General features: G+C 47.6%; 1 long non-coding RNA gene across 2 annotated transcripts in view; it reads right to left on the bottom strand.

The window, feature by feature from the left end:
* The window catches only part of LOC115943615 (uncharacterized), a 52,769-nt gene extending 31,890 nt beyond the window's left edge, over window positions 1-20,879 (bottom strand). Inside the window, exons 1-5 of one of the 2 annotated variants that reach the window (XR_004078208.2) lie at window positions 20,657-20,879; window positions 18,347-18,451; window positions 17,434-17,542; window positions 15,107-15,694; window positions 13,744-13,904 (exon numbers count right to left, since the gene is read on the bottom strand). This is a non-coding gene — a long non-coding RNA (uncharacterized LOC115943615). The remainder of the gene's footprint in view (window positions 1-13,743; window positions 13,905-15,106; window positions 15,695-17,433; window positions 17,543-18,346; window positions 18,452-20,656) is intronic. The other variant, XR_004078211.2, reaches the window with a different exon arrangement.
* Between the last annotated feature and the right edge of the window lie 1,090 nt (window positions 20,880-21,969).

Below are 21,969 nucleotides of genomic sequence, written 5' to 3'. Positions count from 1 at the left end.
CCTGACTTGTTAATTTTAGCCATTCTGACTGGTGTGAGGTGATATCTCATTGTTTTGATTTGGATTTCCCTGATGCCGAGCGATGTTGAGCACTTTTTCATGTGTCTTTTGGCCATTTGGATGTCTTCTTTGAAAAATGTCTGTTCATGTCTTCTGCCCATTTCTTGATTGGATCATTTGTTCTTTGGGTGTTGAGTTTAAGAAGTTCTTTATAGATTTTGGATACTAGCCCTTTATCTGATACGTCATTTGCAAATACCTTCTCCCATTCTGTCGGTTGTCTTTTGGTTTTGTTGACTGTTTCTTTTGCTGTGCAAAAGCTTTTTATCTTGATGAGATCCCAATAGTTCATTTTTTCCCTTGCTTCCCTAGTACAGCAGACTGTTCTTATCAATTCCCCTCTCCCTTAGTGAAAGAAGCCGCAGTTTTTAGTTAGCATCTGGCCATCTGGAATAAATAATACATTTCCCAGGCACCTTTGCAACTAGAAGTGAGCACGTGACTAAGTTCTAGCCAGTGAGATGTAAGTGGAACTGACATTTGTAACCTTTAGGACATCTTTAAAGGCTTGCCTTTCCTAATCTATCTCTTCTTTCTGGTGGTTGGAATGTGAATGTGATGGTTGGAGCTCTTGCAGCCATCTTAAACCTTGAGGTGACACACCAAGGAAAACAGAGCAGCAAAATGTAAGGAGCCTAGGGCCCTGATAATTGTGGACCCACCATACAGCCCTATACCCCCTAACTCTGGACCTTTTTATGTGAGTGACAAATAAATATTCACCTAGTTTAAGCCTCAGTTATTCTGGGTTTTTCCCAATCTTACAGCCATACTTTGTCCTAATTAAAACACTGGGTAAGTGGAGTTTTACTGGAATGGGAAAGAGCCTGGGATTCATAGCCAAACGTTGAAAGGACTCTCAAGAAGGAACTTTCCAGTTTTCAAAAACAAAGAGAACATGTGAACAGAGAGTAAAGCCACCAGGTCCACAGAGGTAATGGACCAGAGTCATGCTGGGGGCCTCTGTTACTTCAAGCACAGTTCCCGAATCAGCACCATCAGTATCTCCCGGGAACTTATTAGAAATGCAGACTCTCAGGCCCACCCCAGACCTATTAAATTGGAACCTTCCGTTTTGAGAAGTTCTCCAGGTGATTCATCCGCACACGGAAGCATGAGATACACTGCCTTGGGGGGCTTTCATGTCACATAGAGACAAAAATCAAGGCCACAGTTGCTACTCATCACAAGGAGCTGAAATTGCATAGAAATTATTTTGGAAAAGATGATTCCCACCCACCCCACCCCCCACTGGAAAAACTCCTACAACTGAAGGTTATAGCAGAGAAACTGGCTGGCCACCCCAGGGTGTGCACAAGGGGAAAGAAAAAAGAGTTAATGAAAGAAATTGGAGTACTTAGTCTGTCAATGCTAAGATACAACCTAAGTTCTCACACTTCTTACCAGGGATAACCAAAGTCAACAAAATAAAGTTAAACTGGTCTAGAAAAGAGAATTCTATCATGCAGAAACTCCACCAGAGGGATATCTCCAAGTCCTAGAGAATACACAGAATCTGCAGAAGATACTTCCTGCTGAGGATGAGTCAAAAGTGACAAAGCACACGGGGAGATGCAAATGTTAAAAGTGAGAAAAATCTATCCAAAGTGATTCCTGAATATAGAGCATTGTGAAAAGGAATTTAAAATAAGTTTGCCTAAAATGTTCTAAAGCTAGGAGAAGAATGTAATCTATAGGACAAGCACAGAACAGTGTGAGAAAAGAAGAGCTGGTTGGAAAAAGCACTGAAATTAAGTTCTAAAAATGAAAAACATAATCATTCAAATTAGAAAATGACAATTTCTAGGGGCTGGTTAAATTGTCCATTGACACAGCTGTGGAGAAAGCCAGTGACTTGAAACACAGATCTGAGAAAATCATCCAGAATACAACCAAACATAATAAGGACATCTTTAACATATGAAAAAGAAAAAATATATGGAAAAGAAATTGAGAAACATGGAGAATGTGTTTTAATATTCTGTCTCTCGGGCACCTGGGTGGCTCAGTCGGTTAGGCATCTGCCTTCGGCTTGGGTCATGATCCCGGGGTCCTGGGATCAAGTCCCGCGTTGGGCTCCCTGCTCAGTGGGAAGTCTGCTTCTCTGCCCCTCCCCTGGCTCGTGCTCTCTCGCCTTTCACTCTCTCCCTCTCTCCCTCATATAAATAAAATTAAAAAAAAAAAATTCTCTGTCAATTGGTGCTGTAGAAAAAAGAGACAACACAGAATAGAGTGAGAGGTAAGATTTGAAGATATGTTGGCGAAGGACCTTCCAGATTTGAAAAAAATGTTCTTAGCCTTGGGCTGGAAAAGCACACAGAATAAGTAAAAACAAATACACACTTCAACACATGCTTGTGAAACCACAGAACATCAAGGGAAAAGATAAGACTTTTAAAGATACTAGAGAGTAGAGCAAGATTATCTTCAAAGAAATGTCTATCAGATTGATATCATTCTTCCTATTGTCAACAATAGCTGCCAGAGATGAGGGAATAATACCTTAAAAGTGCTAAGGGGCGTGGAAAAGTCCATCTGCAGCTCTATATTCAGCTGACCCACATCTGAGACGAGGGACAAAGGGAAGATACTTTCAGAAAAAGATTAAGAGTTAACTAAACACAGATCTTCACGGAAGAACTATTATAGGAAGACTCAGAAAAATGAAAAGTGGGTTGGCATCGTAAGAAGCAATTGTGTACAAAAGAAATTATAAACACATTGGTAAATCTAAATAGGTGCAGATTCTAAAAATAGCAGTAATGACAAATGGTGAGTAAAAACATGGTAAAACGAAATACTAGACCAGGAAGATGGGAGCAAAATTAAAGAATCCTAAGTTCTAGGTCTTATTTAGGAAAAGAGGTATCAATTAACTTAAAATCTGTTCACAAAATATGAAGTATGGGTGTTAAAAACGTTAGGGAAACAACAAAAATAATAGAAATCCAATGTGTAATTCCCAAAGTGGAAGAAAGGCACAGTCTCGATAGGGACACATATTCATAAAGTGAGTGCAAAATCGTAGATTGAAGGAATGCACATCGATTTCATGATAAAGACTCTCTCCAGATGAGATTGGAAAGCAATTCAAAGATTTTAGCATTATCAGTACCCTTTTTTCTTTTCTTGAAAAACAAAATCTAAGCAAATATCCAAGGCAAAATGGTAACATTCATTTAAACGTAGCAGTGAGATGCTATTGTCTTATTCTCTATACCTCCCTGGAATTTAAATGTATTTTTTCAATTAAAAAAAATGTTTAAAGGAAGGACATACAAATCCAAAAGGGTTCCTTGTGTTTGCTTAAGGATGATGAAGGAGGGACTAGAGAGCCCAGCTCTGTGCTAGAAGGATGATACCCACCAGGAAGCATCCAGGTGTTGCAGGGATGGGAGAGGCTTGAAGGGCAGGGCTGTTGTTGTAGGGTTCCTGGGCCCTGCCTGTCCCCACCATGCCTTGGTCTTTGCATCTGCTTGGTTTTACATAACTTTCCACAACAGCTTGTGCTTGCCCTGCATGAAACCATCCAGTCCGATAGGGCTTACCTCTGGCACCTGCAGATGGTGTTCAGGGACCTCATGAGATGCAGCAAACTCATTAGGGGGCAAGAGTTTGTCGGTGTCAATGGACGGTGGGGTCAGAGAAAGAGGCCTATGCTGTGCGCCACATACCCTTTGTATCAATTCTCTCATTTAGTTAGAGCCTTATAAACAGCTCTTTAAGATGAGTATTATTATCTTCACAGAATTACTATTTTGCCTGTGGCCTCTCTCCCCCATGAACTGCTGAGCTGGATATGCAAATAATAATAACAATAATAATAATAACAAAGCAGTGCCATGTCCTCTCACTAAGGTTTCCAACACTGCTGTTAAAACTTGCTCGTGTTCCCTCTGCCTCAATAGCCCTGTCCTCTACTTTTAACTCTGCGAGACTTCCTGCCCCCACCGCCCCCCGCACCCATCTGGCTTGCTGGCCTGAGTCTTCACAGTTGGGCTACATAACTCTGCCCTGGCTGGGCCACTGGCCCTTCACCAGCTGGATTTGCCTACAGCCACCGAGTTGCCCATGTCACCTTGCAATTTACCCAGGCTAGGAGTAGAGCAGGAGAGGTGAGACAAGGAGGCCCCATGTTTATCTCTTCGGTGTGAAAGCAAGTATCCCTAGGACAGAGACGGGACCTCTCATCTGTGGCACGCATGCTCCGTATTTCCTCATCGGACCTTCCTGACAGGTCCACAAAGTATTATTAGCCCCATTTTAGATGTTGAAAGGGAGGTTCATAGGGGTAAGTGACTTCCCAGAATTTAGGAGTTGTTTCTCCTGTGGAAAGAAATGGAAAGACAGGTTCCAGGATCCTGAACACATGACTCATAACCTTCCATGGCCACCCTTGGTAAGTCCTACAAGGGTTACAGATGTCCCAGGATGATGATGATGATGATGATGATGATGATGATGATGATGATGGTAGTAACAGCAACATAACAGAAACATTTACTGAGTATTGACCACGTATTATGTACTTTATATATATTATGCCATGTTAATACCTATAACAGAGTTATCAGATAAGTACCATGATGATCCCCACTTCACAGTCAAGAAAACTGGAGGCTTATAAGGGTTAAGATATTTGCCCACATTGAAACCTGTAAAATTATGGGGTGGGATTTCAACCCGGGTTATCTGACTCTAAAAACCAAATGTGTGACCACTGGATTAGTTAGAGTTAGGTCCTATACGCAACAGAAAATTCCAACATAACAGTGACTTAAACAAGACAGTTTCTTTCTTTCTGAATTAAAAGAATGCTAGAAACTAATGATCCAAGGCTACTTGGGGTTTCCTATCCTCTGGACCTAGCTAATCACTCTGCCATGCTATAGTATGTCCCTCATGTCCTCATGTTCCGAGGCAGCTGCTAGTGTTCCAGCCATCACATCTGTATTAGCAAGAGAGAGGAGAAAAAAGCAAAGGTCAAATGTCACCTGTCTTTTAAGGATGTTTCCTAAAACACAACCATACTAGGCCTAGAAAAACTTTATTCTAGCTGGGCCCCTAGCCCAACACTTATTTTGGTGAGCTGGGCTGAACCGAGTACAAGCCCCATACAGACAGGCTTAATGCCTAGATTAGGACAAAACAGAGCAGTGGCCTCCCTGTGTCCTTCTTACAAGGCTTCTCTTGCCACAGCTGCCACATATAAAACAGTGAACGAAAATACACCAGTAAACATCCTGGTTGTGTCCTGCCCGTGGGTGAAGAGTGAGGAAGAACAGTGTTTAAAGGTGGCAATGTGGGGCGCCTGGGTGGCTCAGTCGGTTAAGCGACTGCCTTCGGCTCAGGTCATGATCCTGGAGTCCCGGGATCGAGTCCCACATCGGGCTCTCTGCTCGGCAGGGAGTCTGCTTCTCCCTCTGACCCTCCCCCTCTCATGCTCTCTCATTCTCACTCTCAAATAAATAAATAAAATCTTTAAAAAATAAAAATAAAAATAAAAAATAAAGGTGGCAATGTGGCATCACTTTCGGATTTGATTCCAAATCCCACGGTCTTTCCACTGTACCACACCACTTCTTTTTTTAAAAACCCCACACTATCCTACAGTAGTTATTCAAATAAATAAGTAGGGCCCGTAAGGTTAAGTGGCACAGATGTTTCTAAAGCTAGGGAATCGCTCCGAGAGGCTCTGCCACCTGAGCCAGGAGCTCCCTGGTACTGCAGGGAGAGCAAGTGTCCTAAGTCACGTGATGATGGGGGGACCTCTACAGGATGTGACAGACAAGGATGATTCCATGATATGTCCTACCAGGGTCTCACTAGGGTGACGGGAAGAGGGAGACTGCTCACAGGGGTTTTTCAAATTCACTGATGTCTGCATTTTCCTACTGACTGTGTCCTTCCTGGTAAAGGCATCCCTGCCCATGGGGTGGTGGCAACTTCTTTTCACTCTTTAAGGGGCTTGCTTCCTCCTGCTCCCGGACCTGTCAGAGACACTGAAGTAGGATATTTTGACCCCACTGCTTGACTCCATTTGTCCCCTAAGGACATTTGAACTCACCCTCAGTAAGGATGCCTTTCAGGTTTTGTCCCTCTTCTCCCTGTCACTCTACATGCTCTTTATATCATAGACACAGGAAAAAATCCCCTACAGCAGGAACAGTAACTGATTGTTCCGTAGTGAGAAAAAAGAAACTGATTAATGAACTCCCTCTTCCTGTAATATGCACACAGAGCTGACTTGATCCAGGCAGGAATCATTTCAATAAGATGAAAATGGAATATATTAGAAACGCGTTAATGGTGGCAGATATAGAAAAATGATTACAGGATGAGAGAATACACCAGTTCCTTCAGAGCAAGCAAAACTTGTCCAAGCGCTTAGCTCTAAAATAAATTTTCCAAATGGAAGTGTCATGTTCACCTCCGGGGCTCCTTAGACCATTTGAGGTCACTGACTTGTCTGTGAATCTGATTACATCTGTGAACTCACTCCCCAGCAAAAAAGCACATACAATAACACGATCACATTTTTCATTCAATTTCTGGAAATTCACCGGCTCCAGATGCTCATCCATGGATTCCAGTTCAGGAACCTCAGTCTAGGTTAAGGGCATGACAGGGACACCTGCCTCAAACCCTTTCCAGGTGAGGAGGGGGCAGAGGAGGGGGCAGAGAAGGGGGAGAGAGGAAGGATTTCCTGTAGCTAGAAAGGAGCCACATTGGAAGATTCTCAATATGTGGCCAGGTTGAAATATGGCACCATGTGCCTTTAAGCCTTACCAAACGTTGAGAATTCAAAATTTATAAATTCTTCCAGTAGTTTCTTTTTGTACTTCTCTCCCTTCCCCTACCCTTTTAAAATGAAAAGCCCATTTTAATATAGTTCCCTAAAACCCAGCGGTGGGGACAAAGAGAATTTTGCTTTGATTTAGTTCATAGCAAGAGCATTCCCGCTGGCTTCGAGCTGGGGAATGAGGTGAGACCAGAAGGATGAGGCTGGGGGCAGGGCGATACACCCACAACCAAAGCATTCTACTCTCTGCTCTTCCTGAGCTCATGAACCCCTCGTGCAGAGGAATGAGGAAGGGCTTTGACATCAGACAGACAAGGATTTAAATGTCTCTTTGTTACTGTGTCCCTTATGGCTTATACAGCTTGGGCAGGGCATTATATCCAAGCCACGCAGTCAGTGCCTGGCACACTGTAGATCCCAAATAAGCAAGGGTTCCTTGAGAGAACTTAGACTTTAGAGGTATGTCTTAGTCCATTTGGGCTGCTATAACAAAAATACCGCAGGCTATGTGGTTTAAAAACAAACACTGATTTCTCACAATTCTGAAGGCTAGAATCCCAATATCAAGACTTCAGTAGATTCAGTGTCTGGTCAAAGCTCCCTTCCTGGATCATAGATGCTGAATTCTTGACCTAATCACCTCCTGAAGGCCCACCTCCTAGTACCATCATAGTGGGGATGCTTGGGGGGCGGTGCCACAAACATTCAGTCCATAGCAGAGTACCATGAGCAGGAAGGCCTCAGAGTCCCAGTCCAGGATGAGCTCTGAGATTCGTTTGGGAGGCTGGGGCCAGAGTAGAAATCTTGACTTGCTCACGAAGACTCAGAACGCAGCAGCACAGCCTAGAGCCATTCTCTGAGGAGAGATTAGAGGCTGAAATGGAGGCCACACTCTTGTGGAAATGGATGAAAGGAAAAATTCTTAAATAACAGTGAAAGATGAAGCACAGAACACCAAAGACATGGCATAGTGTTTGAGGCGGGTGGAGGGGCGGGAATGGACGCTGTGACTGGCATGTACCAACTTCTGAGTCCTATCTCCACTGTCAGGAGTCAAACCACCTCCTGCCTGGGGGTGCTAGCTGCCCCTTCCCACCCACCCACGCCTTGACCAGCCAACAGGAGCAGTGCTAGCTGGGTCTACACACCCAGCAATGACAACAACTGCTGCCCGGGGTGAAAAGAGACCAGCCCAGACTTTTCCCCAGATGAGGTTACTTCCAGAAAGGAAATCTGCCAAGAGATGAGAGCTACCGAGTATGGGGAGGGGGCATGGCATACTGGGGCCATGGGGGGAAAGCTGATTTCTGGCACTGCCCACACCCCAAAATAGCAGCGAAATCAAACATACCAGGAAGGGGCATCTTCCTTCATAGCTTCCATTCCCAGGCATTTACTTGGAGAGAGCATATCTGTGTCCTCTGGAACCCTAAGGTGCTGTCCTAATCTGCGCCGGTCTCCTTGTGAGGACCCATAGGAGACAAGGTTAGCCCCAGGACCACCCTACCTCCTTTGGGCACCCTTCTCTTCACACATCAAATCAGCCTGAGCGTCCAATCCAAAACAAAAGGAAAGAACACGTAAGCAAGGATTCCCAGAGCCTCTCCACACTCGTTCCCAGCCACCCCCAGCACTCTTCCCAGGCTGGCCCTCGCCTTGGCAGAGCTCAAGGCAGGCTTATTTCCCCCAAGGTTGTCACAGACCAATTTTCTAAACTGCATGAAAACAAAAAACAAACAGAAGACCAAATCCACCAAAGCTTGAGTCTCGAGAACAGCTTGGCAGGCAGGAGCAACGTGCTAACAATTTCATGCTGTTTTAAGAGTTTCTAACGAAGCAACATGCACCAACAACCAGATGTGCCCTGATACCAGAAGGGAACATGGGCTTCTAGAGACAGACAAAGATTCATAAAACAGGAAAACACTCATCAAGAAACGTAGCTTCCAAGCATGCTGGGCCTGGGTGGCTGGTGGGGAGGCAGTCTCGGTCCGTCTGCCCTGCGAACTCATTCACACAACCATTCATTCAGTCCTGCCAAAGAATTGTGGTCAGCGCCTTCTTTGCACCGGTGGCCCTGCTGGGTCCCTGGGATCCCGAGTGAGTGCTCATAGCCTGCGCAGAACAAAGGCAAGGAAACAAATATAATTACAGAATATGCTATGTCTGAAATGGAGGACAGAAGCCCAGGAAAAGAGGTCCGATTCAGTGTGGGTGGGAATCAGGGCACTTCTTAGAGAAGATTTTGATTCAGTGTATTTCAATATACTCTATGGAGCCCTTATACGCTGAGGACGCAGGAGGGGAAAAAGTCAGATGCAGTTTCTGTTTTCCTGATGCTTACCCTCCAGTGGGGAAAGCAGTAGTCCTCCAAGAAGTGAATGGAAGCGCACTGACCGCGCTTGTGGCAGGCGATCTTAGAGTATTTACTTGCACCCACTCACTGCATGCGGCACGGATGCACGTGGGCCACCAGCTGCGCAGCCGTTGAAGAAAACTGGCCCAGCTTCTTGTTTACGGGTCTGTGGCTTATGAATGGGCCTTAGTTTCCCAGGGGAATGAGGTCATCTCTGAGTCTCTGTCACCAGGGCCCCACCAACTCTGAGATGACCACAGATTTTACCATCGGCCAGGGCCCTGGGCTCCGAGCTGCCCCACAGGACCAGCCCCTTGGAGTTGGTGGGGGCTGACCCCGGAGACAGATGTCCATCAAGCGACTTTCAATTTCTACCCCATTAGTTTATCTTATCACCTGCCTGCTTGTAGTACACAATTAATATTTTTGTTACTGAAATTATTGTGAGATAACCATTACATTGCATTTGGGGTTTAAACGTGCTCATCAGATAAATGTAAACATGTAAGTTATAATACGATTTTTGTAATTTTCCATTTTGACATTTCGTCTTCATCAAAAAAAAACAAAAAACAAAACTTCCTTTTCCTCAAAAAGTAGCCGCTGGCCCTGGCCTCCCCTGGCCTGAGAGGTCATTCCAGGTCAGAAGTCCTCCTGCGCCTCGGGCAGTCCTCGCTCCCTGGCAAAGTCCATTAGCTGAGGCTTAATGCCGCCCTAAAGCCAGTGGCCCTCTTTATTAGGGCTGTGTGTCACCTGGTAACTTGTTTATTGCAGCAGCTCTAGGGTGGGGTGGGAGGGGAGGGTGGGCGTGAAGGTCACAAGTAGGTGGGAATTGCACACCTCAGGCTGGAGCCTCCCCTTGGTCATTATTCTCCCAGAATGACCTCTGGGGGGAGGGGGGGGTACCCAGTCCTCCTTGAGCTAACACATGACAAGCCAGCACAAAAGAACTGCAAACAGGCCCCTAATTAATGGGTTTGCTTAGAGCTGTTTCCCTGTTTAGGGACTTCATCCCAATAATTGCAGGCTCCATAATCATTAATCAGTCACTACTACTTTTCTGGGTGCCCACCACAAGCCCAGCTCTGTTCCAACAACCGTGAGGAGAGAAGAGTGAAGAACAGAAACTCGGGCCTGTACCAGCAGCTTCATTTGCATGAGCTCTCAGAGCATCACAGCGAGCCTGAGAGAGGCATGTTTAGCCCTCTTTTTAGATGAGGAGACTGAGTCGCAAAGAAATCAACTCACTCGAGCTTCTCAGCTCGTGAGCAAGAGAGTCAGAATTTGAACTTGGGTCTGGCTGACTCCAAAGCCTGGGCTCTGGGAGGAGGTAACAGATTAACTGTTCAAAACCGGACCAGGGCAGAAGAACTCATGGTTGGGTGGGGCCAGGCATACTCTCTGGATCCTAGGAGCCCAAAGAAGGGGAGGGACACAGGGCCGGGGTCCTGGGAGAAGACCTTCCAAAGGAGTGGCATCACAGGCTGGGCCTGAAGGATGTTATAATAAATTGTGCTCAGGCACTTTCTCCAACCACTAAGTCCAGGGTTGGAAAGGACTGTGGAATCTGTGCCTCACTCGGGGCCAATAAATGATTCGTCAAATGTCCAAGGAGGCCGTGTACGCATACACACACACACATACACACATGCAGAGCCACCTCAGCAGCTCCAAAGAGTGCCCAGAATGGGCATGAGGAAAGAGGACCTCAGTGGGCAACCAGATGTTGGCATCAGGCACTGGTGGGGATTAGGACGAGGGCCAAGCCGAGAGGAGATGGAAAGCCAGTGAGTCCTGTGATCACCCTGGACCCAGCAGGCTGGCAGCTCCTGAATGTCTCAATTTAGACCTTGTCCCAGAACATGAGAAATGCCAGGGGCAGAGGAGAGGGACCAGGAGATGAGGAAGAGCAGGGGCTAACCAGGAGTTGGGCCCCTTCTCCTTTATCAGTCATCCCAGCCATGCCCCCACTGCTGAGCTCTCCCTACCTGACCCCTGAAACACACACTAACCAGGTGTTCAGACCCCCGGCTCCATGGGAAGAGATGCACACCACAATCCCATCTGCATTCACCTGTGAGTCTCTCCTGGGCCCTGGCTCTTTACACACTGATGTCTCAACCAGGCATAAAGTCAGAGCCCTCAGGCCAAGCCCAGGTCTGTCAGAGATGGACAAATGAGAGCCAGCTGGGATCTGACCAGCGAGGCCCATACCAGCCCATCCCCTGAATGCCAGCCTCAGAGGAATGCCATGGGACCAACCATTCCTCCCTACAGCTGAGATAAGAATGTGAGCCTGGCCCCAGTGGTCATCCAAGCCCATCTTCCATGGCTCACAGGACCTGACACACCGTCCAACAGTCCACAACACATAGGACTTTGCCAAAAGGCTGTTTGTGAATTAGATTCAGAGTGAGCTGCTGGCCCATAGGAGCAGGCCAACTCTTCCTCCAGTGGCCAGGCCTCTCAGTCTCCAAGGAAAGCGCGCTCTGGTCCTAGAAAACAGGCTGGGAGCAGGCTCTGGCCAAGATTTGGTAAGCCAAGCCCCAAATAGTCAGCAAGAACCCAGGCCCAGCTCTACCTACCAGTCAGTACAGTTTATCGGGAAACGAACTTCTTGCTCAGATGCCCAGCCCTCAGCAAAATCGGAACTAGGACCAATACTATGTGAGGAGGGGTCCCCACAAGTGTGAGCTGAGGAAACCTGTCCTATTCTGAAGCAGCTCCCTCCTCCTTCCCTCCCTTCCCTTGGCTTCTCTCCCAATCTCCCACAGAGCCTCTGGCTGTTCTGTCCTCAACTAAGTGGCCAGGGAGGGAGGGGAAAGAAAAAAAAAAAAAACCATTCACCCTCTTAATTTGCCACTAGCTACTGAGGTTTCTCTGGAGAGCCTTCCCTGTGCCACGTCTCGGGTGCCTGTGGGAGGAGATGTGCTGGAAAGCCCAGCTCTCCACACTGGAGCCCATCAGGAAGGAGACAAAGAACAGCCCAGATTTCCCATGACTTGAATCCCAGAAGAAACACAAAACCAAGTCTGTGACCTTCATTTATTCTGTGGTTATTTATTATTCTAGGAAGAAGGTGGCGTCAGGAGGGAGATGGAGAGGATTTCCAACAGTAGCTATTGTATGTGAGCAGTCCTCCTAGGGGGCATGCCAGCTCTCCAGCCTCAACAATGTCTGCAGAGTCTGACCGGCGGGTAAGCCCTACAAAGGGGCACCCACCTTCTGGAGCACCCATAGAAAGTGAGCCACGGCCTCAGAACTTGGCCCAGCCTGTTCTCCAGCCCACAGGAGCCCTCCCGGGCTTATCCTGGTGCTGGCTGATTGAGAGTGTCTGCTTCAGGGAAGAGACCAGCACCAGCTTAGGTCTGTAGTGGGACAGTCCAGAGGAATGAGCAGAGGGCACCGTTCCTGATCATCCTGCATCTTGCTCAACGTCCCCAGCTACCTAACCAGTTCTGTCCTTCCATCCTTCCCTCCCTCTCCTCTCTCTCTCTAGCCCCTCCCCCTCCCACCCCCCCACCTCCCTTCCACTCTCCGCGCCCCCATCTCTCTCTCTCATCCTGCACATCTCTCACATGTGTGTGTCTCTTGCTGGCAGCTGGCTCTTTCCCACTCTCTGTCCCCCTTTCCCCCCAGTCAAGCCCCCACATGCTCCGAAGCCAGCAGGGGACAAGCTGTTTCTCAGCTGAATGGAACAGAAAACTGTACTTCTGACTCTGAATGTGTTTCAGTGGAGCAGCCTCTGCTGAAAGCCAGCCACACTGGGCTCAGATGTGGAACGGCAGCTTCAGGGACAAGCTATGGCTGGACTGGGAAACATGCAGCATTCGCCCTGCATATGTCTGAGTCACCTGGGCTCCACACTGTCACCTCCAGCCCAAAATGCCTTTCCTCTTGGGCGTGGGTAGCCTCACTTGAGCAAGTGACTGGGAGAAGAGGGTACCTCTGAGGACCTCCCAAGAACCACCTCAACACCAAAAACTGCAGAGAAGCAGTCCAGAGAAATGAAGTCCAAGAATACTGCCCAGAGAACCAGGTCATCCCCACACATCCCTGCCAGTGCTAGCTTTGGAGTGTTGAGCAAACCCTGTAGATTCCAGGAGGGTGGACCTCCTAGGGACAGGGCTCAAACACACACACATGGACCTCACCTCAGACAGCAAGAACACTCCAGGTCTAGAGGAAAACCTGCGATTCATGAGGGCAGATTTTCCAACCCTGAGAATTTAGGGTTGTCGATCAAGTAGGACTGTCAGATAAAATACACAATACCCAATTAAAACTGATTTTCAGGTAAGCAACAAATCATTGTCTAGTGTAAGTATTTCTCAATAGTGCCTGGGACATACTTATGTTCAAAAATAATTCATTGCTTATCTGAAATTCACGTTTAGCCGGGCGCCATGTTTTTATTTACTAACTCTGGCAACCCTACTCTAGAACCACCTGACTTCACAGTCCTGTTGGAAGTGGAGAGGGAGTACCATAGGGCAAAAGGGACAAGAAACCACAATCAGCTCACTTCTTTCTTGTGCCCAACGGTATTTCTTCACTCTTCAGCTGGGGCCCGGCCGGGCCGAGTTCTCCATCTTGACCTCTCTTGCCATCGTCCCACCTGATTCCTCAGCTGCTCCTAGCTCCTGTGGCCCAGATGCAGACCAATGCTCCTGCCCCTTCATTTGGCTGAAATGAAGTAGAATTTTTCAAAACAAACTTTATTAGAAAAGCCAAGGTAAAAAAATAAAAATAAAGCACACAAATAATTGAACTCGTAAAAAAAGTATAGCAGTTGTCACATGTAAGAAGATCAAATATCAAAGCCCTGAGATCAGATAAGTCTAGACATGGTCCGGTCCCTCTTTCCCTTCAACTGTTCTTGGATCCACTGACTTGCAGTAAGGTTTTCGACCCGGCTGGCCCTTGAATGAAGCTGACAAAACATTCTGGAACAGAGGCTCTCGTTGGCTGCATATTAGAATCACCTAGGAAGTTTTTTGCAGCCTCTCCCAGACCAATTGAATCAGAATCTCTGAAAATAGGGCTCAAGTATCTGGAGCTTTAAAAGCTCCCCAGGTGATTCTAATATGCAGCAAGCGTTGAGAACCCATGCACATCAGAAATCACCTGAGAACCAATAAAAAACTACTGATGCTTGCATCCCACCCTCAGAAATTCTGATTTAATTGGTACAAGGGGCGACCTGGGCACTGGAGTTTTTAAAAGCTCCCTAGGTGATTTTAATGCGCAGCAAAGTTTGAGAACCACAGCTCCTCATACTTTATAATAGACTTCAGATCTCCCAGGGACCTTGCTAAAATGCAGATGCTGACTCAGTAGGTCTGGGGTGGGACCTGAGATTCTGCATGGCTAACAAGTCCCAGGTGACACCACCACTGCTGGTCTCCAGGCCGTACTTTGATTAGCAAAGTCCTAGATGGATGATCGTCAAGCCTGGATGTACCTTGGAATCATCCGGGGCACCCTGACAACTACCTCGGCCTGGGTCCCGCCCCCGCAGTTCTGATGTAATTGCTATGAGCTGGGACCCGGACACTGGGATTGTAAAAGCCTCGCAGGTGATTCTGATGTGCAGCCAAGGTTGAGAACCTTGGATGGGGACCAACGTCTAGACGTCATTTTACAAGTGGCCCTGTGACCCCCAGAGGGGAATACCATTCTCCATAAGCTGTTCGAACTCACCTCTGTTCCCGGCCCTAGCCGGCAGAAGATCCTTTCTTCCCTTGCCTCAGAAGGCCATGCCCTCTAGTAAAAATTCCCTTTCTCCCACTTCGGCCCGAAAAAAGCCTCGAATTCCCAGCTCCGTGGCAAAAGAGAATTGACTGACATGGGACCTTGAAACCAGTCGATGGTCAGAACACACCCACCTGCCTTGCTCTGTCACCAATGGTTCCCTTTGCTGGGGGAGGGTGTCTTCTATAACGATGCCTCTGCCAGAGGAACCACAGGCCGCCCGCCCAAGAGTAGGCTTCAGCCTTCCAGTAACACATGAAGAAGAGAAGCTCTGCTTTGACTGGATACAATCAATCATGGGTGCTGAGCGGTTTTCATTACGTGGTAGTTCCCAAGCCAGGTTAACACACAGCCTCTCCCCCTGTCCTGCCTCATCCTTTTGAAGTGAAGCTGTGGTGACTTGTGGGACTAGAAGTGGCCCACAGAGAACCAAAGGACAACGTGGACTTGAGAAAATTATTACTCTCTTTTTGGTGTGACTTCCATGAAATTATTCATGAATCATTTTTGTTTTCCTAGGGGGCTAACCATAAATATCATCTGTAATGCATCTTCATTAGGAGCTTTCATCCTCAGACAGGGTCTATGTCTTCTGCTGGGAGTTGGATGTTGCCGGGAGGAATGCGAGTCCACGGCTTGGGGATCCGGCATTTGTGTAAAATATGAACTCTAATGTGTAGAATTTGCAGGTCGCCGAAGTGTCACAGTCTACTGAAATGGGTCTGGAATCAATAAGTACACATCAAGCTCAATTGTGTTTAATTTTCATTGCTACCTAGAGGAAAGCCTCGCATAGCCCTACACGAGTGAAATTAAACATGAAAGCCCGTCTGAAGTGGAGAAGCAATACTTAAAATGACCTGTAAATAGGGTAAAACATGGCAGCCCAGCCCATCACAACATTATTGTTCATTTTTCTTTCCATAGTGGAGGTGACGGCCGCCATAAGAAAATCAGAAGAGACATGAGCACATTGCAGATCTAAAGGAGAACAAAGTGTTTTCAGTTACACACCAGCAGGACTTCCCTCTTTGCACACCCCTGGAGTCTCTTCCAAGTGGAAAATCACACTCTGTCCTTCAGCAGAGAGCAAAGGAGGAAGGCAAGTAAAACAAGGCCCTCCTGAACTTGGCCAGCTCCTGGCCCCATGCTGCCCCAGCTATTCCTTGGCCAGGGAGAGAATGTAAGTTTCAGCTCTCCCGGCTGACATGGGTGGGGGGCAGACACCCACACTGGGCACTTCCAGCTGACACTGACCTTTCAGTCATGGAAACATTCCCCAGACCGACACTAATCGGGGGCACATCTGGCGTTTGGACTGCATCCAGATGGGGGGTTGTGTTAGTCGAGTCAGCACGATAACCCGCTGGGGAGGCAGGGGAGGGGAGAGTGCAGCCCTGCTGAGAGCAATCAACATCGCTGGCTGTGTATGTAAGACATGGTCATGCTGCGGGCCCAGTGAGTCATAGAATAGAGACCACCTCATCCCTGTTCACCCACTTTCCCAACCCCAACCTACAGGGGAGAAAACTGGAGAGACCCCAAGAGCCAAAGCAACTTCCCCAGGCTCCCACCACTGGTCAGGAGCAGTCTAAAATGCCAGGGTCCTGATTCCCACTATCATACACTTCCCATATTTCTACACTCTCTCAAAGTGTAGTGCAGCACACATTATCTCAAGATAATATGCAGCCCAAGGTGATGAAAAGAATCCAGCTGTTTTTCCTCTGCTAACTTCCTGTGACTTGCAAATGTCTAGGACAATTTTCCAAGGCAGTGACAAATCCCCTTGGTCGCCATCCCCTGTGCCCGTCCTGCCACCCCAACTCTTCCACTGTAGCTTCTTTTTGGGATATGGAAGGAGAGGCTGGCCTTCCTGACTGGTTCCTGGACTTTAACCAGAAAGGAACACAATAACCTCTCTCTTATCCCCAGGACAAGGGACTACTATGGTGAATAAGACCTCATGGTATTGAAGGTTCAGCCCTACAGGTCAGGAATGACCGAAGATATTGGCCAGCTCTCAGCATCTGCCTTACAAAGCCTGACACCTGTTGCAGCCATGAACAGCACTGCTAAAGAGGTAATTAAGTAAACCAAAGCCAGGATAAAAGGGATTATGTCCCCACCCACCCACACAGAAGGCTGTCTCCAGCTGTCAGAAGGAAGTTCTTTCCATGGCCCCTGGAGTACAATCTCCACTCATGGGCACCACGTTTCAAGTCTACCCCAATGATCCTTCTCTGTATAAACATCCAGGCACAGATAATTATGGAAATCAGGAATCTCTCATCCACCTGCTCAAATCACAAAGAGATTAACAGGATTTTCCAGTATAAAAACTGCAGAGATCTGTTTATCCTCCCCTTATTTGTTATAAATGCCTAAAGACAGGGAAATAACTCAGGTAAAAACAAGACCCGTATCAATGATCAGCTTCCCAAAGTAAATTTCAGCTCACCCAGTAATAAATCAGCTTGCAGAACTCCCCAGCACTGTTCTCTTCCTTCTACAGCCAGCCTCCATACAAGGGCAACTATCGTCCACCATCCAGTCAGCTTTGTCCTCTTCTGAAATAATCAGAAAAGAAAATTTTCTTCACTCCAATTAAAGATACGTCATATCCCCCCTCAACCTGAAGATCACCTCCCCACTCTCAGACCCCTCATTTCTATTGTCCAACTTAGAAATAGTCTTTATCCACGGGTCACTGAGACAGAAAAATGACCCTCTTCCCCCTTTATGGGACAGCTTCTGAGTTTCTCCCTCCTCAGGAGGATTTTGTAAGACTACAAGCTCTCCAGGTCTCTGAGAAGGAGCTCACAGACACCGTCACTCTACCTAAGCCAGCGGGGGTCTCCGCCCGTGCCAGCTCTTTTCTCCTTGCCGATGATTTGGTACAAAGCCATTTCATGTTCCATGCCAAACCAGTAATTCACAACACTCATCAAAATCTGCCTCCATCAACTGACTCAGCATTCCTGCTTTGCAAGCACAGCCAACCTCCCTAACACCATAACATCCTAGCCTTCAGCTTCACTATTTACATCACATGAGAGCTTTGGGCTTAGAAAGCCCAGTTCCCTTTGGATAAAGTATGCAGATGATTCATCCTCTCATCCTGAGCCTTGATATCCATGCCAAAAAGTTTCTGAGATGGGGCTCAGAGAGGACAGAGTGGGGGAGTCCTGTTTCTATGGAAACCAGTATGCCAGTTTCCAAAGGAGAAAGACTAGCTGTTCTTGGGGCACTGCTTTGCCAGGCTGTCCTGTAGAAATTGAGGAAGTTTCTGGCCTGGAGTGGCTGTGGACACAGCCTGGGATCACCGTGGAGCCTCAGGCCACACTGACACTTGCCTGTCCCTTCCATCTCACCTCCTCTCACACTGAGAGATCCGACCCACCACAGACATGCCGTCTGGCCTCCCGGGCAGTTTCTTCAGCACAGCTCCCCAGCCAAGTGAAAAGTCCACTCTGTGTCTGTAGACAAAAAGGGTGACTCAATTCTGTGTTTCAGGGATTGAGTTAAATTCCGTTAATGGCAGAGGGGAGGGGGTAGTGAGAGGGATAACAAATAACAACTTCTCTGAACTTTTTACATTTCTCCTCAGTGCCGAAATAAGGTTCATAACAAAGTCATCAATGATAGGGAGGGAGACCTCCCAGCTGGATTGTCCCTCAGCCCCTCAGACAAGCTGACAGGACTTGGAGACTGATTCTCATGCTAGGAGGATCATGGATTGGGGGTTGCAGGGAAAGGGGGTCAAGGTCCCAGAGACAGAATATCCAGGAGGGAGATTGATGTAAGGGTCATAAGATGCCCAACATACAAGGGAGATGGGCAGAAAGAGACAGTCTCCCTCATACTAACAGGCATGATAAGCTCCCAAAATGGAGGCTTCAACCATTGGAAGGTCCTAGGGGCCAGGAGAATAAAACTAAAAAAAGACTTTAAGAGCTCACTATGTGGGGCACCTGGGTGGCTCATTCAGTTAAGTGTCTGCCTTGGCTCAGGTCACAGTCCCAGGACCCTAGGATGGAACCCTTCCTCAGGCTCCCTACTCAGCAGGGAGTCTGCTTCTCCCTCTCTCTTTGCCCCTCCCCCCTGCTCGTGCCCTCTCTCTCTCTCTCAAATAAATAAGTAAAATCCTTAAAAAAAAAAAAAAAAGCTCACTATGCACCAGACACTCTATGCTACATATACTATTACATTTATTACTTTGTATAATTTTCATATCAACCCTATGAGAATGAAACCATCACATGCCCATTTTACACAGGTCAAAACTGAGACTTAGAGAAGCTAGCTAAGGTTACAGAGCTAGTAAGTGAAGGGACTAAGATTCAAACCAAGGCCCATCTGGCCAGAGTGCGTACTCTTGACCACTACACTACAGCAAGAGGTCCTAGAAATGGCAACCATGTCTATTAACCAATTAGAGACTAGTGTGTGAATGGTGCTGGAAGGACTTTTAAGATCCCAGAAGACAGCTGTTGGCTTCATTCTGACCAGGATATTAGCCATCCCCTCCACACAGCACCATTTTCAGGCAAGGCATATTATGACGCTTGTCATCAGTGTTTATAATATTCTATGGCCAGAGAGCCCAGTGTATACCACTGCCTTGCCAACACTCCTTCCAACAAAAATACAGCAGAACATGGTAGGCTGAGATGAGGCTCCTGAACAGAAGCCCTTGATGTCCCATCTGTCAAGTAGAATACCAATCCTTGATTTCGCCACCTTCTAGAGGTCTCCGGGGAGACTGTAGGCCCTTGAGGCACTCAGGGATACAAAGCCAGAAGGGAATGAAGAGGCTCCACCCACCTCATTCTAGCTCAGGAATTTCCTCGACCTTCCCATATTCTGCCCTCCCCAATTTACCCGCCAGAATTAGGCTAAAGGCCTCAGGAGTCAGTCAAGGGACAGGACTGGGGCAGGGGTCAGATTCTCTCTTTCAGTTGATTGTCTCTGATGACTCTTGGCCTGATCTAGTCAAGCTGAATCCATCACTCTCAGGGGGCCGTAGGTGCAGAGAGGTACATCTTAGAAGTATATCTAGGATGTTTAAAACCTTGGTACAACAAGAAGGGCATGAGAAGCTAAACCAAAGAAGGAGACACAGTTGCACAAAGTTAGGGGATCTAAAGAGCCCCCCAGGTACCAGAAGGACCAACATAGTAAGAATTTTAAGAGGTGATAAAGGTAACTTACTGTCAAAAGAGGCAGATACGGCTAAAGAAACAAGTGAAATTAATTCCTTTCTCAAGCCATCGTAAAGGTGAATGGCTACCAGATGGTCAGACCAAAATACCTGTCCACAAGCTGCTAGAGAAAAAAAAAATAAACGCAAGAAGAAATCGGATCCTCCACGGAGCAGGTGAGCAGGAAATTAAAATATCTGTATGCTGACCACAGCGCAAGACCACACACGGTCACAAAGAGGCTGTTAGAAAGACAGTGTGAGCGTGAGTGAGCGTCTATCCTCTGTCTGCCAGCTCACACCGAGAGAGAGAGAGAGTCACAAACCTCACAGCGCCAGAGGAACAATCCTCCGAGAAAACCCAGCCATTCCAAGAGAGATGAAGACGGGACAGCAGAGGCCGGGCCTCGGAAGGGAAAGTAGCACACCTCACAGAGCGTGTCACTAGACCCAGTACCAACATCTCTTCCTGAGCACTTACTATGTACGAGGCACTGTGTCCCAGGCAGCTTCTGAAATGGCTCTCACTGATTCTTGCCTCCTGTGTGATCCCTTCCCCTTCAGCGTGGCCTGGACCTGGTGACTTGCTTCTAACGAACAGAATACAGCAAAAGCGATGGGATGTCACTTATCTCAAAAAAATCTCCCTGAGTGGGTACTTCATAGACTCTACTCCGACTGTCAGTGACTTCATCCCCATCCTCTCCTTCAATCATCCTCTGTTCCCTGTTGCTACATTCCTTCTAGAAGATAGACACACACACACACACCCACACCCGCCAAAGGCTCCAGAAGCTCAGCCTCCTCCTGCCATTGTTCAGCTTCTTCCCAATCAATCTCCTGCCAACCACAAATTAGCATAACACAGGCATTTACAGTGCAGCCCCCGGGACAGATAGAAGCTGCTAATCCTTAAGAAGGGGCACTGGTACCATAGCAGGAGGCCGAAAGCCTCACCCCCACCCATGGGGTGTTCCTTTGCAGCCCTTCCAGCTCTTTTGTGAGCAGTCCAAGTCAACCACAGATGGCGAAGTTATGGGGACCCTGAACAAACAGGAGACAGTTGGAGTCTGGGGAGCACCATGCCTCACGAACGGCTGTATGACACACATTACCGAGATTCCATCCCCAGAGAAGACTACCTTGGAACGGATTCCCTCGGTCCTTGTGGATGCACTCTTCCATTTTCCATTTTTACTGGTTAATATTAATGAATGGCTCCAGGTGGGACCAACCCAGAGCAGGAAATGTCCTGGGGCCAGCAGTGGTTAGACCTGCTCTGCCCTCTGGGCTACTTGCATTTAAAAAGCCCAGGGGCTTTGTTTTCTTTTCTTTTTCTTAAGGGATTGATTTCTTAAGGGAACCCAGGGCTGGGTTCCCAGGATCATTTTTATCCCCAAGTGCTGCCTTTGGGGGGGCCCTGAGGGCCCCGAGCAAATGCAGCCCCTTCCTCCAGCAGTCCCAAAGGCTGGCTCTTGCAGCCGCTGGGTCTGACAGCTCCCTGCCCTTATCCCACAACTGGGTCTGGATTTAAGGGGAGCTTGCAAGAGGGGAAGCCTCTTATCACAAACATTTCCTGCCTCTTCGCTCCTGACCCTGCACACCACAGTCCTTCCCTGTCTGGTCGGGCCACCACTGGTGGCCACAGCAACCGATTCACAAAAGACCTGCAACGCAGGGTTCCCAGACCTGTTTCTGGTCCAGATTCTTCCCCATCCACATCCGTCTCCCTTCTCTGGGGAGCTCATAGGTTCTTACAGGCCACTCAAAACGGCTCAGGCACTGCTAAAAATG

Source organism: Leptonychotes weddellii, chromosome 10 (genome assembly GCF_054177405.1).
Source record: "Leptonychotes weddellii isolate Sample4059 chromosome 10, ASM5417740v2, whole genome shotgun sequence".
Taxonomy (NCBI): Eukaryota; Metazoa; Chordata; class Mammalia; order Carnivora; family Phocidae; genus Leptonychotes; species Leptonychotes weddellii.
Note: the sequence above shows the minus strand (reverse complement) of the source record. Positions and strands in the feature narration are given on the sequence as shown.